The sequence below is a fragment of the Scyliorhinus torazame genome, chromosome 8, assembly GCF_047496885.1.
Source record: "Scyliorhinus torazame isolate Kashiwa2021f chromosome 8, sScyTor2.1, whole genome shotgun sequence".
Taxonomy (NCBI): Eukaryota; Metazoa; Chordata; class Chondrichthyes; order Carcharhiniformes; family Scyliorhinidae; genus Scyliorhinus; species Scyliorhinus torazame.
The window spans coordinates 158,025,151-158,040,891 of NC_092714.1; the positions used below are offsets into that span (position 1 = coordinate 158,025,151).

The following is a 15,741-nucleotide window of genomic DNA, read 5'->3' on the forward strand; positions in this document are numbered from 1 at the left end:
AACCATACTGCAAAAAGGCAGTGCAGGCTACATTTAAGTAGCATTTAGATATGCACTTGTGATGCCAAGGCATACAACGCTATGGGCCAGATGCTGGAAAATGGGATTAGAATACTTAGGTGGTTGTTTTTGACCAGCACAGATACGATGTGCTGTAGACCTCTATGAATTATGGAATTCCTACAGCGCAGAAAGAAGCCATCCGGCCCATCAAGTCTGCCCCGACCCTCCGAAAGAGCAATCTACCCAGGTCCACTCCCACCTCCACCCCGCCCTATCCCTGTAACCTAACTGCACAGCCTGGACATGAGGGCAATTTAGCATGACCATTCCAACTAACGCGCACAGCTTTGGATTGTGGGAGGAAACCGAAGCACCTGGAGGAAACCCAATCAGACATGGGGAGAACATGCAAACTCCACAAAGACAGCCACCCAGTGCTAGAATTGAACCAGGGTCACTGATGCAGCAGTGCTAACCACTGCAAATGTGCCGCTCTACTGCTAGATAATTAGAAAATGTAAGGTTGGACTCACTTGGGAGCATCCACAATGCTGAGGAAGTTGTGGATAGCACGTTTAACAAGTTGGTCACACTGCAGATAAAGAGTAATGAGGGAGATAGGAAATGGGTGACCACCAGACACAGGAAGAGTAGGAAAGCAGTGCAGGGTCCCCTGCGGTCATCTCCCTCCAAAACAGGTATACCTTTTTGGATACTGTTGGGGGAAATGGCTCTCCAGGGGAAGGCAGCAGTAGCTGGGTTCATGGCACCGTGGCTGCCTCTGCTGCGTAGGAGGGCAGGAGAAAGAGTATGAGAGCTATAGTGCTAGGGATTTGATTGTAAGGGGAATAGACAGGTGTTTCTGCGGACGCAGACAAGACTCTAGGAAGGTATGTTGCCTCCGGGGTGCAAGGGTCCTGGATGTCTGAGTGGCTGCAGGACATTCTAAAGGGGAAGGGTGAACAGCCAGCTGCCTTGGTGCATATAGGCACCAACGATATAGGTAAAAAGCAGGATGAGATCCTACATGCTTTATTGAGGGAGTTAGGAGATAAACTAAAAAGTAGGATCTCAAACGTAGTAATCTCAAGATTGCTACCAGTGCCAAGTGCGAGTCAGAGTAAGAATGACAAGATAGACAGGATGAATGCGTGGCTTGAGAGATGGTGCAGGAGGGAGGGATTCAGATTTTTGAGACATTGGAACCGGTTCTGGGAGCGGTGGGACCATTACAAATTGAACGGTCTACACCTGGGCATGACTGGAATCAATGTCCTAGGGGTGTTGTTTGCTCGCGCTGTTGGGGAGGGTTTAAATTAATATGGCAGGGGGATGGGAACCAATGCAGGAAGTCAGCGAGTAGTAAAGAGGAAAAGCTAGTAAGGAGAAAAGTGGAAAGCAGAAAAACAGATTGAACTGCCTAGTATGGCAGGGGGTTGGGAACCAGAGCAGTAGGTCAATGGGAGAAATAACTGAGGGAGAGCTACATACTAAGGCCAGTAAGATTAAGAGGAAGAGCAGGCAGGGAGTGGTTGTTTAACGCAGCGGAGCTGGTGGGCTAAAGTGCATTAGTTTCAATGTGAGGAGTATTTCAGGTAAGACAGATGAGCTTGGAGCTTGGATATGTATGGAATTATGATGTTGCTATTACAGAAACTTGGTTGAAAGAGGGACAGAATTGGCAACTAAACATTCCAGGATGTAGATGCTTCAGACAGGGTAGAGGGGGATGCAGAAGGGGTGGGGAAGTTGCATTATTGGTTAAGGAGAATATTACAGCTAAGCTGAGGGAGGACACTTTGGAGTGTTCATGCAGCGAGGCAATATGGGTCGAGCTCAGGAATAGGAAAGGTGCTGTTATAATGTTGGGGGTTTACTACAGACCTCCTAACAGCCAGCGGGAGATAGAGGAGCAGATATGCAGACAGATCTTGGAAAACTGCATAAACAATAGGGTTGTCGTGGTGGGTGATTTTAACTTTCCCTATATTGACTGGGACACACTTACTGCTAGAGGCATGGTTGGAGCAGAAATTGTAAGGAGCGTCCAGGAGGGTTTCTTGAAATAATGTGTAAATAGTCCAACTTGGGAAGGGGCCATATTAGACCTAGTGCTGGGAAATGAGCCCGGCCAGGTGATCAAAGTTTCAGTAGGAAATCATTTCAAGAACAGTGGTCATAATTCTGTAAGTTTTAAGCTGCTTATGGATAAGGACAAGAGTGGTCCTCGGGTGAAGGTGTTAAACTGGGAGAAGGCTAATTACAACAGCATTAGGCAGGATCTGGAGAGTGTTGACTGGGCGCATCTGCTTGAGGGAAAATCAACACCTGGCATGTGGGAGGCTTTCAAATGTCAGTTGATTAGAATTCAGGACCGGCATGTACCTGTGAGGCTGAAAGATAAGGGTGGCAAGTATAGGGAACCCTGGATAACGAGGGATATTATGAATCTTGTCAAAAAGAAAAAGGAGGAAACCGTAAGTTCTAAAAGGCTTAGGACAGATGAAGCCCTTGAAGAATATAAAGCAAGTAGGAAGGAACTTAAGGTAGGAGTTAGGAAGGCTAAAAGGGGTCATGAAATGTCATTGGCAAACAGGATTAAGGAAAACCCCGAGGCATTTTGTTCATATGTAAAGAGCAAGAGGGTAGCCAGAGAAAGGGTTAAGAGGTGACTTAATTGAGGCATACAAGATGATCAGAGGATTGGGTAGGGTGGACAGTGAGAGCCTTTTTCCTCGGATGGTGATGTCTAGCACGAGGGGACATAGCTTTAAATTGAGGGGAGATAGATATAAGACAGCCATCCAAAAGAAAGATTCCATCAAATGCGCCAAGAAACAAAAAAGACAGCAGGAGTGATAAGAGACAGGAGAGAAGGACACAAAAGACAAACACGAGGAGTGAAGCCAAACAGAGCACGGCGGACTGGGAGGAATCGCCAACGCGACCACCGGCACCGACCCAGCCACTGACTGGGCAGTGGGCGGAACTCTTGGCACAGGAGCACCTAAAGCTGAGGGATACCCATCAAAGAGATCTTATGGAGTCTGTGAAGGTGGCCATAGCAATCACTTTGGCCCCTTCAAAGAAGCCCTAGGAAAGTAAAGAGATGGTTGGAAGCCTAGGAAGCATCTTTGGGGGAACTGGAGAGAGTGGATCGCCGCACTGAGGTGTCGAGGTTAGTGGTGGCCCAGGGAGCGCTCAAGGGGAAGGTCGACAACTAGGGGAACATATCCCACGGCCAGAATCTGAGAATTGTTGGGCTGCCTGAGGGTACGGAGAGCAGGAACCTAATGGACTACGTAGCGTGGATACTGGGGAAATTGGTCAGAGGAGAAAGCTTCCCCAAACCCCCAGAAGTGGACAGAGTCCACAGATCACTCCGGCAAAGGTCCAAATCAGGGGACCCACGAAGAGCGATCATCATGAAGATGCGCAGATACCAGGACAAAGAGAAGAGACTAAATTGGACAAGGAGTACGAGGTCCTGTAAATGTAAGGCCACGCGATCCGTATATACCAGGACATTGGGGCTGACCTGTCCAAATGCCGGGCTGAGTTCAACAGAGTCAAGGTGGCCCTATTTAAGAACGGGATGCTTTCCCCGGCAAAACTGTGGGTAACATAACAACAGGAGTTCTACTTCAACATACCGGATGACTTCATCAGGAAAAACAAGCTGGGATGACAGCAGTAATGGACACAGAGACCAGAAAGATGTTATTTGTCTTTTCATGACTCGCTTATCTCTACATAAATGTCCACTGGAACGACCACCTGCGCGCTCCAGGGAAGGAGGGGTTGTGGGGGGGGAGGGGTGGGGGAGGGAAAGAGGAACAGAATGGGCCAATGATGAGAGGAAACGCTCCCAGGAAGGGAGCCACCGAGTGAGCGAGTATGAGGAGTACCACGGGTAAGAGGGAGGAGGGCCGCGGTGCAGCTCCCGAGAGGGAGGGAGCGCCTGACAGAAGGAGAGGGTAAAATAAGGCAGGGGGAAGGGGGAGGTAAAGGGCAGGGGGGGGTGGGGGAGCAAGGGATGGCTAACCCACAGGGACACCGAGAAGGGGGGTAGGTAAGGATAAGACTTGAGAGAGGGACCTGGCGATGGGAGGGGGGGCAGGCAGCTGAGGAAGAGAATGCAGAGGCACATCCAAATGGTTGGTATGGCTGACCCCACAGGAGGTGGGGGGAACACAAGCCCCAAATCCGGATAGTCACCTGGAATGTCAGAGGACTTAACGGCCAGTGAAGAGATCCAGAATCTTCGCCCATCTCAAATGCCTGAAGGCCGACATAGTCTTCCTCCAAGAGACACACTTGCGGGAGAAGGATTGGAAGTGAACAGGAAAGGAATGGATAGGACAGACGTACCTGGCGTGTTGCAGAATGCTGGCAAGGTGGGTGGCCAAACTGTTCAATAAGAGGACGAACTTTGCAGCAATGAAGACGGTGACAAACCCAGAGAGACGGTATGTCATGATTAGCGGTGTCCTGGAAGGGGCAGTAGTGGTACTTGTGAATGTGTCAGCTCCCATCTGGGACGATGCAGATTTTATTAAAAAAGAAACCATGGCAGTAATCCCTGACCTAGACTTCCCACCAACTCATCATGTGTGGGGAGACTTTAACTGTGTAGCGGACCCACAGACGGGCAAATCCAGCCCATAATCAACAAAGCATGGCAAGAGAGCAGGTGGTGGGTGCACCCATGAAGGTCTCTTCCCAAGTCCATAAAGTATACTCTCACATCGACCTCTTTGTTAGAGAGAAATCGGTGCTTCCAGGGATGGTAGAGGTGGAATATTCTGCGATTGTAACATCCGACTGCGCTCCACATTACGTGGATGCGAGTCGGGAATGGGCCCGGCCCAATGCCCCCCATGGCGGCGAGACACAGCCTTTCTTTGTTCTCCTCGCCAACAAAGCGTTCTGAGTGAAAATGTCACAAACCATCGAGGGATACATAGCAAAAAAACCAGAAGGGGAGGTCTTGCCCTCCACGCTGTGGGAGACACTGAAGGTGGTGATAAGAGGAGAAATGATCTCACCTCGGGTGCGGAGGGACAGAATGGAGAGGGCGGCCAGGCAGCAGTTGGTCGACTCCATACTGGATGTGAATCGATGGTATTCCACAGCCCCAACCATGGAACTGCTGGCAGAGAAGAAAAAAATTACAAAAAGAATTTGATCATCTGTCCACTGTGAAAGCCAGTGTACCAACTCTGCCAAACACACAGGACTTTCTATGAGCATTGATACAAGGCCAGGTGCCTGCTGGCTCAGCAGCTGAGAAAGCAAGCATCCATGAGGGAAAAAGCACAAGCGAAAGATAAAAATGGCAGGCTCGCCAAGGCCCCAGACAAGATCAACCAGGTCTTCGCGACCTGCTACCAGCAGCTGTACACCTCCAAACCCCTGGAAGGGACTCAAAGATAAGACAGTTTCTAGACTGACTGGACCTTCCAGTTGTGGGGAAGGAACGAAAACATGGACTGGAAGCACCACTAACACGGGGGGGGGGGGGGGGGGGGGGGGGGGGGATCATGGAGCGTATCAACTCCATGCAGTCGGGGAAGGCACTGGGTCCAGATGGATTCCGGGTGGACTTCTATAAAACAGCATTTGCCCCGTTCAATAACTCTCCACAGAGCCATGCTGGCCCAGGTCTTGGTATCGCTGATCCCCAAAATGGACAAAGATCCGAAAGAGAGTGGGTCATGCAGACCTACCTCACTCCTAAACACCAAAGGCCCTGGCGAGGCGACTGGAATGTTGCGTGCCAGAGGTAGTTCAGGAGGATCAGATGGGCTTTGTCAAAGGCAAACAACTTAACAGCGAACATCAGACACCTGCTGAACGTGATCATGACCCCACCCGGGGGGGAGACACCAGAAGTGATCATCTCCCTGGATGTGGAGAAGGCCTTCGACAGAGTCTAATGGAAATACCTCCTGGAGATACTAGAACGGTTTGGGCCAGGATTCCCCTCCTGGGTGAAACTACTGTACCATGCTCTCATGGAGAGCGTACGGGCAAAAACAACCTGCTCTGGATATTTCCGGCTGGACAGAAGCACAAGGCAGGGATACCCCTTATCCCCACTGCTATTTGCCCTGGCAAACAAACCACTGGCCATCGCACTCAGATTGGCGACGAAGGGATGGAGAGGCATCCAGTAGGAGAGAGAACATCGAATATCGCTCTATGCAGATGACCTGCTCTACGCCTCGAACCCCTGCCAGCATGGGAGGAATACTGGACCTCCTAAGGCAGTTTGGAGCCATCTCGGCAGGGAGGGAGGGGACTGGACGCGGATCCACAAATGGAAGAGGTAAAGGTGGACCTGCAAAAGTGCACACTTTCTCTGGAGGGGAGAGTACAGGTGATCAAAATGAATGTACTGCCAAGGTTCCACTTCCTGTTTGGATTACTAACAATCTTCATCCCCAAGACCACCTTCGCTAACCTCAATAAATCAATCATTGCGTTGGGGGGGGGGGGGGGGGGTGTGTGTGTGTAAGAGCCCTAGGATCTGCAAGAGCACGGTAGCAGGGAGTGTCCTGGTCGGCATTGTTGCTTCACAGCGGCAGCGGCTTGGGTTTGATTCCGGCTTGGGTCACTGTCTGTGCGGAGTCTGCACGTACTCCCCGTGTCTACATGGGTTTCTCCGGGTGCTCCGGTTTCCTCCCATAAGTCCCGAAAGATGTGCTTGTTAGGTGAGTTGAACATGAAGAATTTTTCCTCTGGTCTTGAACAGGTGCCGGAATGTGGCGACTAGGGGATTTCCACAGTACAAGTCTACTTGTGACACTAATAGGAGACTTATGTAAAGATGAGACATGAAGGTTCAGTTAGGGCGCTCGAGAGTTACAAGTTAGCTAGGAAGGACCTAAAGAGAGAGCTAAGAAGAGCCAGGAGGGGACATGAGAAGTCTTTGGCAGGTAGGATCGAGGATAACCCTAAAGCTTTCGATAGATATGTCAGGAATAAAAGAATGGCTAGGGTAAGAGTAGGGCCAGTCAAGGACAGTAGTGGGAAGTTGTGCTTGGCGTCCGAGGAGTTAGGAGAGGTGCTAAATGAATATTTTTCGTCAGTATGCACACAGGAAAAAGACAATGTTGTCGAGGAGAATACTGAGATTCAGGCTACTAGACTAGAAGGGCTTGAGGTTCATAAGGAGGAGGTGTTAGCAATTCTGGAAAGTGTGAAAATAGATAAGTCAGCTGGGCCGGATGGGATTTATCCTAGGATTCTCTGGGAAGCTAGGGAGGAGATTGCTGAACATTTGGCCTTGATCTTTAAGTCATCTTTGTCTACAGGAATAGTGCCAGAAGACTGGAGGATAGCAAATGTTGTCCCCTTGTTCAAGAAGGGGAGTAGAGATAACCCCGGTAACTATAGACCAGTGAGCCTTACTTCTGTTGTGGGAAAAATCTTGGAAAGGTTTATAAGAGATAGGATGTATAATCATCTGGAAAGGAATAATTTGATTGGAGATAGTCAACACGGTTTTGTGAAGGGTAGGTTGTGCCTCACAAACCTTACTTTGAGAAGGTGACCAAACAGGTGGATGAGGGTAAAGCAGTTGATGTGGTGTATATGGATTTCAGTAAAGCGTTTGATAAGGTTCCCCATGGTAGGCTACTGCAGAAAATACGGAGGCATGGGATTCAGGGTGATTTAGCAGTTTGGATCAGAAATTGGCTGGCTGGAAGAAGACAAAGGGTGATAGTTGATGGGAAATGTTCAAACTGGAGTCCAGTTACTAGTGGTGTACCACAAGGATCTGTTTTGGGGCCACTGCTGTTTACAATTTTATGAATGACCTGGAGGAGGGCGTAGAAGGATGGGTGAGTAAATTTGCAGATGACACTCAAGTCGGTGGAGTTTTGGACAGTGCGGAAGGATGTTACAAGTTACAGAGGGACATAGATAAGCTGCAGCGCTGGGCTGAGAGGTGGCAAATGGAGTTTAATGCAGAAAAGTGTGAGGTGATTCATTTTGGAAGGAATAACAGGAAGACTGAGTACTGGGCTAATGGTAAGATTCTTGGCAGTGTGGATGAGCAGAGAGATCTCAGTGTCCATGTACATAGATCCCTGAAAGTTGTCACCCAGGTTGAGAAGGTTGTTAAGAAGGCGTACGGTGTGTTAGCTTTTATTGGTAGAGGGATTGAGTTTAGGAGCCATGAGGTCATGCTGCAGCTATACAACACTCTGGTGCGGCCGCATTTGGAGTACTGCGTGCAATTCTGGTCGCTGCATTATAGGAAGGATGTGGAAGCATTGGAAAGGGTGCAGAGGAGATTTACCAGAATGTTGCCTGGTATGGAGGGAAGATCTTATGAGGAAAGGCTGAGGGACTTGAGGCTGTTTTCGTTAGAGAGAAGAAGGTTAAGAGGTGACTGAATTGAGGCATACAAGATGATCAGAGGATTGGATAGGGTGGACAGTGCGAGCCTTTTTCCTCGGATGGTGATGTCTAGCACGAGGGGACATACCTTTAAATTGAGGGGAGATAGATGTAGGACAGATGTCAGAGGTAGGTTCTTTACTCAGAGAGTAGTAAGGGCATGGAATGCCCTGCCTGCAACAGTAGTGGACTCGCCAACACTAAGGGCATTCAAATGGTCATTGGATAGACATATGGACGATAAGGGAATAGTGTAGATGGGCTTTAGAGTGGTTTCACAGGTCGGCGCAACATCGAGGGCCGAAGGGCCTGTACTGCGCTGTAATGTTCTATGAGACGTAAGTTTTTTTTCATGCGGCATGACCTGGAATTTGTGGCCCACTCCAAATGAAAACTGGATGAAGGGTTTGATCCCAGCCTCGGGTCACTGTGTGCAGTTTGCACATTCACCCCACGTCTGCATGGGTCTCACCCCGACAACCCAAAAGATGTAATGTTCTATGTTCTAATAAAGATTTTTTTTTAAAAGTAGAAACATGGGGCTAGCCCTCACGAACTTCCAGCTCTACCACTGGACAGGCACCGCACCGCAGAGAGAGTGCGGGAATAGGTCAAAGACCCGGGAGCAGACCGGTAAAAATGAAGGAGAGCTGCACAGGGGCAGCCCTCTGAGCACTGGCCACAATCGAACTCCCACCCACCCCAGCCAAGTACACAAACAAATGAGCGATCGTGACCACGCTCAGAGCGTGAAACCAACTCAGACAACACTATAGACTAGTGGCAATGTCCACCGTAGCGCCATCTGCAGGAACCATAAATTGAACCCAGCGACATTTGATGCCTCCTTCAAAAGCTGGAGACCGGACGAGGGAACACTGACAAAGGGGACTTGTATGTAGACAATAGGATACCAACTTTGGGGAGCTGACAGACAAACTACAGCTCCCAAAAGGGAATGAGTTACGATATATGCAGCTAAGGAACATCCTCCACAAGGAGATAGCAACGTTCCTCTGACGACCAGGACACTCCCTGCACAGACATCTGACCGTGGGTGAACTAGGGGATGGTAACTGCGCTGACATGTACGAACGGCTACTGGAGGAAGCAAGGTCACCACTGGACGAGACCAAGGAAAAATGGGGGTGGGGACAGGGAAAGAACTAAACAGAAAGAAGCAGAAAATACGGAGGCTGGGGATTGAGGGTGATTTAGAGATGTGGATCAGAAATTGGCTAGCTGAAAGAAGACAGAGGGTGGTGGTTGATGGGAAATGTTCAGAATGGAGTTCAGTTACAAGTGGCGTACCACAAGGATCTGTTCTGGGGCTGTTGCTCTTTGTCATTTTTATCAATGACCTAGAGGAGGGCGCAGAAGGGTAGGTGAGTAAATTTGCAGACGACACTAAAGTCAGTGGTGTTGGCGACAGTGCGGAAGGACGTAGCAGGTTACAGAGGGACATAGACAAGCTGCAGAGCTGGGCTGAGAGGTGGCAAATGGAGTTTAATGTAGAGAAGTGTGAGGTGATTCACTTTGGAAGGAATAACAGGAATGCGGAATATTTGGCGAATGGTAAAGTTCTTGGAAGTGTGGATGAGCAGAGGGATCTAGGTGTCCATGTACATAGATCCCTGAAAGTTGCCACCCAGGTTGATAGGGTTGTGAAGAAGGCCTATGGAGTGTTGGCCTTTATTGGTAGAGGGATTGAGTTCCGGATTCAGGAGGTCATGTTGCAGCTGTACAGAACTCTGGTACGGCCGCATTTGGAGTATTACGTACAGTTCTGGTCACCGCATTATAGGAAGGACGTGGAGGCTTTGGAGCGGGTGCAGAGGAGATTTACCAGGATGTTCCCTGGTATGGAGGGAAAATCTTATGAGGAAAGGCTGATGGACTTGAGGTTGTTTTCGTTAGAGAGAAGAAGGTTAAGAGGAGACTTAATAGAGGCATACAAAATGATCAGGGGGTTAGATAGGGTGGACAGTGAGAGCCTTCTCCTGCGGATGGAAATGGCTAGCACGAGGGGACATAGCTTTAAACTGAGGGGTAATAGATATAGGACAGAGGTCAGAGGTAGGTTCTTTACGCAAAAAGTGGTGAGGCTGTGGAATGCCCTACCTGCAACAGTAGTGAACTCGCCAACATTGAGGGCATTTAAAAGTTTATTGGATAAGCATATGGATGATAATGGCATAGTGTAGGTTAGTTGGCTTTTGTTTCGGTGCAACATCTTGGGCCGAAGGGCCTGTACTGCGCTGTATCGTTCTATGTTCTAAATAGGGGGAAGACTCTTGACCAAGGCAATGCACAGGGCACACTTCACCACCTCATGCACAGGGCTGAGCCTGGTGCAACTAATGAGTGCACTTGACCAGAACACCCATGAGCGTGTTTTTCCCGGAGGTGGAGGGAGGCCTGGCCAACCACACCCACAGTTCTGGTCCTGTCCCAGACTTGTTGGGTACTGGACCACCTTTTTCGAGACCATGTCCAAGGTTGTGGGGGTGAGGGTGGAGCCATGCCCAAAAGTGGCGGTCTTCAGGGTATTAGAATAGCCACAGCTCTTCATGGAGAGAGTGGCAGACACCCTAGCCTTGCTTCCCTGATCACTCATCGGAGAATCCTGCTCGGCTGGAGATCAGTGTCAAATTCCTAAAATTAGAAAAACTAAAATTCCACATCAGATGATCAGAATCGAGCTTCTAAAATAGCTGGAAACAATTCACAAATTTGTTCTTAGCCAGCAACCAATAGGGGAGGGGGAGCTGGTAGACTGAAACGGGCAAAGAAAGAAAAGTAGAGAAGGGAGTGGGGGGGGGAACGTAGCGGGGAGGAGGAACGGTTGGGGGGGGGGGGGAAACAAGGGGGAGGGGCAAGTGGAAAGAAGCAGATGAGGAGGCGGGGAGGAAACAAGTCAACACAAGAAACCGGGCTGGAGGACCAAAACGGCATCAGCGAGAGAAGAAAAGCCCAGGAAATCAATCCAAAGCAAACAACTAGGAGGGCAGCACACCTGGGTGACTGCAAATAAACTCCTGGTATGTTTTAATACCAGGGAACTACACATAAATAGCGAACTTGGCGCCTGACTACCGGGAGCCGAAAGCAAAGAGGCCCCTCCCCCCAATGATCTCCATTCATATTTTCGTTTGGATTGGTGAGTTTATTGTCACATGTACCGAGGTACAATGAAAAGTATATTTCTGCGAGCAGCTCAACAGATCATTAAAAACATGAAAATAAAATACATAATAGGGCAACACAAGGTACACAATGTAACGACATAAACATTGGCATTGGGTGAAGCATACAGGGGTGTAATGTTCATGAGGTCAGTCCATAAGAGGGTTGTTTAGGAGTCTGGTAACAGCGGGGAAGGAGCGTTTTTTGAGTCTGTTAGTGCATGTTCTCCGACTTTTGTATCTCCTTCCCGATGGAAGAATTTGGAAGAGTGAGTAAGCTGGGTGGGAGGGGTCTTTGATTATACTGCCCACTTTCCCCAGGCAGCGGGAGATGTAGATGCGAGGCAGGTTCTTGTGATGGACTGGGCTTTGTTCACAACTCTCTGAAGTTTCTTGCGGTCTTGGGCCGAGCAGTTGCCATACCAGGCTGTGATGCAGCCAGATGGGATGCTTTCTATGGTGCATCTGTAAAAGTTGGTCAGAGTTAATGTGGACATGCCGAATTTCTGAGGAAGTATAGACGCTGCTGTGCTTTTTTGGTGGTAGCGTCGATGTGGGTGAACCAGGACATTTTTGGTGATGTGTACACCAAGGAATTTTAAGCTGCTAACCATCTCCACCTTGGCCCCGTTGATGATGACAGGGGTGTGTACAGTACTTTGTTTCCTGAAGTCAATGACCAGCTCTTCAGTTTTGCTGGCATTGAGGGATAGATTGTTGTTGCTGCACCACTCCACTAGATTCTCTATCTCCCTCCTGTATTCTGACTTGTCGTTATTTGAGATCTGGCCCACTATAGTGGTATCGTTAGCAAACTTGTAGATGAAGTTGGAACCAAATTTTGCCATGCAGTTGTGTGTGTACAGGGAGTATAGTAGGGGTTTAAGTACGCAGCCTGTATTGAGGACTATTACATAAGAACTAGGAGCAGGAGTAGGCCATCTGGCCCCTCGAGCCTGCTCCGCCATTCAATGGGATCATGGCTGATCTTTTGTGGACTCAGATTCACTTTCCGGCCCGAACACCATAACCCTTAATCCCTTTATTCTTCAAAAAATTATCTATCTTTATCTTAAAAACATTTAATGAAGGAACCTCTACTGCTTATCTGGGCAAGGAATTCCATAGATTCACAACCCTTTGGGTGAAGAAGTTGCTCCTAAACTCAGTCCTAAATCTACTTCCCCTTATTTTGAGGCTATGCCCCCTAGTTCTGCTTTCACCCGCCAGTGGAAACAATCTGCCCTCATCTGTCCTATCTATTCCCTTCATAATTTTATGTTTCTATAAGATCCCCCACTCATCCTTCTATTGTGGAGGAGGTGTTTATTCTTACTGTTTGTGGTCTGTGGGTTAGAAAGTCGAGGATCCAGTTGCAGAGTGAGGAGCCAAGTCCTAGGTTTTGGAGCTTTGATATGAGCTTGGCTGGGATTATGGTATTGAAGGCGGAGCTGTAGTCAATAAGTAGGAGTCTGATGTCGGAGTCCTTGTTGTCAAGATGCTCTCGGGATGAGTGTAGGGCCAGGGAGATGGCGTCTGCTGTGGACCGGTTGCAGCGGTATGCGAATTGCAGTCGATCAAGGCGTTCTGGGAGTATGGAGTTGATGCGTTTCATGACCAACCTCTCGAAGCACTTCATTAGGACTCACAAAGCACTTTATTAGGTCTGAAGTCAGGTCCACCGGACGGTGGTCATTGAGGCACGTTGCCTGGTTCTTCTTTGGCTCTGGTATGATGGTGGTCTTCTTGAAGCAGGTGGGGACCTCTGAGCGGAGTAGGCACAGGTTAAAGATGTCCGCGAACACATCTGCCAGCTGGTCCATGAAGGCTCAGTGCACGACCAGGGATCCCGTCCGGACCCGTCACCTTCTGATGGTTCACTTTCAGGAAGGCCAATTGGACTTTGGAAGCTGTGATGGTGGGTATGGGTGAATTATGGGCTGCTGGGGCACTCTACATCGGATCGTTGGTTTCCTGCTTGAACAGAGCATAGAATGAATTGTGTTCATCGGGGCGGGGTGTGCTGCTGTTGGAGATACTGCTTAGCTTCACTTTGTAGCCCGTTTTGTTGTTTAGGCCTTGCCACAACCGTCGAGAGTCTGCAACGGTGGTGGCATATTCATTTAAGCTGTGTTGAAAACTTCAACCTCCGAGTAAGACTTTAGACAGAAAATGTAACGGGTTAACACAGTTAAATTTATTAACTTTTACTTGCGCAAGGAGAGTGACCACTGTAATCAAAGGTCGTAGACAAGCACACTCTGCCACACTGTATACAGAACTGTATACAGTAAAAAAAAAAAAAAAGGGCATCCTCCCACAGGTAGTGACATTGATATGTTCTGAGCCTTTCTGTTGCTTTATAGAATTTACAGTACAGAAGGAGGCCATTCGGCCCATCGAGTCTGCACCGGCTCTTAGAAAGAGCACCCTACCCAGGCCCACATCTGCACCCTATCCCCATAACCCAGTAACCCCACCCAACACTAAGGGCAATTTTGGACACTAAGGGCAATTTATCATGGCCAATCCACCTAACCTGCACATCTTTGGACTGGGGGAGGAAACCGGAGCACCCGGAGGAAACCCACGCAGACACGGGGAGAACGCGCAGACTCCACACAGACAGTGACCCAAGCAGGGAATCGAACCTGGGACCCTGGAGCTGTGAAGCAATTGTTCTAACCACTATGCTACCGTGCTGCACTAGACAAAGACTAAGAGATATTTTGATACAAAGGAGAGGTGATCAGATGACATCAATGCATTCTGCGGTAATTCTGCAGAGATAGGTATATTAGCAATACAGAAGCCAAGGTGATCAATTGACTTCACCGCGCTCCGTGGTACTGCTATAGACAAAAGGTGTGTGTGTGTCACAATACAGAGGGGAGGGTGATCTCGTCAGGAAACGGATCAGTTTCCAGACAGTGTAATCAACTTACAAGGAGCCACTAGTCTGTTGACTGAATTAATGAGGTAGCTGCAGCAATTTCTTTGGGAAACTTTAAATCTTTATGTCCGGTATCCCACCATGCTCTAGTTGGTCATTTTAGGTTTCCACAGCTGAGTTCTTAAATATGGACCAGTCCACTGTCCCCCACCAGTCACGTAGGAGCTCTTCTGTTTCATGATTCTTCTGATATGCTATGTTATATCAGCGGCATCCGGTTTCCCGGCCGTAACTGCTGATATGGATGTCCAATCCCTGCACACCATTCCCACCAGGAGGGTCTGAATCACAGAATTATTACTTGTTATGGGTCACTTTAGAGAACCCCAAAGTGTATCATGGAGTTCACCTGACCCACGACTTTTAATAGATTGTGGTATGGGGAGCACATGGCCCACTCTACAGGTGCGGTACAGCAGGAATGGAAAAGTATTTTTAAAAGCAAAACAATGCTTATTCTATGGACTCAAGTTAACCTTTTTAAAACATAGTGAACATCTTAGCAACCATCAATTCAAATACAACCCCCAAAGAATACAACACTGTATTGGGTTACAGAATGTAACCCTGTAAGCTGTCCTTTTAACATCCAAAAGACTTAACAAACCTTCAAACAGGAGCACATTAGGTTTACATTCAGTATTGAGACCTTTTACAATTCTGGGTTCACCAAATGATCCCTAGATAGTCTTTGGATGGCAAAGATCAACATTACATCTCTTGGTTTAAACTTCAGATGCAGCTCACTGAAAAACACACACACCCAAGCTTTTTCTCAAATTGAAACTAAAAAGCAGAAGTAGAGCTCAGCTCCACCCGCACTCTGGCAGCACTCCAGTAACATAAGCAGCTCCATTTCTTAAAGATACATTTCTTAAACACCCATTTCTGAAAGGCACTCTCACATGACACATCCCCCCCCAAGAAAACAAAATAAACCATCAACTTTAAGATGGTTTCATTTTTCACGTTTGCACTAGCCTTTAAAAAATGCACACAGTAAATAGACGTGTCTATTTCAAAAAAGAACACACGCAAACAGGTATAATAATATAGTCCATTTTCTCCGTTCTTCTTCCTCCAACTGAAATTCTTCTTGATTAACAGTCTCTTTGAACAAGAAGGTCTCTGCACGATCCGTCCATTTTTCTACGCCTCGGCATTTCTCTTTAAAGTCAGATACTTTAA

General features: G+C 48.3%; 1 protein-coding gene across 1 annotated transcript in view; it reads left to right on the top strand.

The window, feature by feature from the left end:
• Positions 1–15,741, top strand: part of sms (spermine synthase) — a 200,369-nt gene that overhangs the window by 91,093 nt on the left and 93,535 nt on the right. The gene's annotated exons all lie outside the window — the stretch shown is intronic.